Source organism: Montipora foliosa, unplaced genomic scaffold (assembly GCF_036669935.1).
Source record: "Montipora foliosa isolate CH-2021 unplaced genomic scaffold, ASM3666993v2 scaffold_347, whole genome shotgun sequence".
Lineage (NCBI taxonomy): Eukaryota > Metazoa > Cnidaria > Anthozoa > Scleractinia > Acroporidae > Montipora > Montipora foliosa.
The window spans coordinates 329-1707 of NW_027179646.1; the positions used below are offsets into that span (position 1 = coordinate 329).

The 1379-nt window shown below is 47.6% G+C and overlaps 1 non-coding gene across 1 annotated transcript; it reads right to left on the reverse strand.

Annotated features, from left to right (window-relative positions):
- Positions 1-290: 290 nt before the first annotated feature.
- On the reverse strand, positions 291-406 carry LOC137987310 (5S ribosomal RNA). The gene has a single exon (XR_011120430.1). It is a non-coding gene; the product is annotated as a 5S ribosomal RNA (ribosomal RNA).
- Between the last annotated feature and the right edge of the window lie 973 nt (positions 407-1379).

Below are 1379 nucleotides of genomic sequence, written 5' to 3' on the forward strand. Positions count from 1 at the left end.
ATCTAATGCATAACAGTGCATGCATTTTTTACTTGTCGTATCCTGTTCTTTGCTCACACGAAAAGATACGTTTCATGTCATAAACGTTGGATTGATAAGATCTCGCGCGCACGCGCTCCCTTGGGAATACAAGTTCCACTTTCTCGTGTGAACTATTTTGTTTTTGTTGTATGTCTCATCTTTGACATATCGTTGGCATGTTGTGTTCAAAAAACCTGGTTTGGAATGTTCTTTCATTAAAGGAAACTGAGATTTTTTGAGATAATCAAGTGTACAGAAGGAAAAAGGGAAGCCTACAACGGGGTATTCCCAGGCGGTCTCCCATCCAAGTACTAACCCCGCCGACAGGGCTTAACTTCGGTGATCGGACGAGAACCGGTGTTTTCCCTGTGGTATGGTCGTAGACAAGTAATTCGCCGTGAAAATTAACTTTGTTATAAGGGAAAATAAAAACGAGGTCAGAGCAAGCACAATGTGCATTTGTCCTCTTGCCGTCAACGCAAGTGCCATGCAATGCTGGTCCTGCTGCCCACTGTACAAGGGCGATCGTTGTGTGCGCCTCGCTTTCAGGTTGGCTTTGGGCATTCCTTCCTTGGCACGGATTGTAATCGGACCACCATATCTCGTGGCCATGAGACTGGGAGCACCTTGTCCGCTGTGAGCATTTACGGGCATCGCTTCTCGGGCCTTTTGGCTAAGTCTTTTTGGCCGATGTTTTGTGGGTTCTCCCAGGGCGAAGCCCTACCATTTTGGTAGTAGGTTTTTCGTTCCTTGTGGTATCCTTGCTATTGCGATTCCATGGATGCTGATACTGATACACGTGTTAATTGGGGCGACGCCCCTATGGATCATGTTTCTGAGAATGTTGTTGTGAATCCTTCCTCTGATATTGCTGCTGCCTCATCGGATACTGTTATGTCATATGCTGGTGTCCTGCCGGGTCTGGTGACCCTGTTCCGCTCGTCAATAATCCTCCTGTTCGCAGCCGTTTTGTTCCGTCTACCTTTGAGAGAGAGAATTTTTCTGTTTACAACCGCTTGCCAGAGAGACCGTGTTCTGCCTTTTTTCCGAAACCTGATGGCGACTTTGCTTTAAGGATCTTTTTGCCGACCTAGAGACCTGCCAGATCCCTTCTGCTGCTGTTCGCTGCGTCCAATGGGTTCCCCGCAGCAAGTGTGTGTGTCACCTTTGCCAAAGAAGATTATCGTAACACCTTTCTTCGGGCTTCATCGTTGGTGCCTCGTTTCCTCCGCTCTGGTGCCCCTACAGCTTCTGGTAATCCCCGTATCGTCTATGTTGCTGTTTTTGGTGCTCCTTATGAGCTTCCTGATTCTGCGCTTCATATGCGTCTTGCTCCCTATGGTACTGTGAAGTTTACT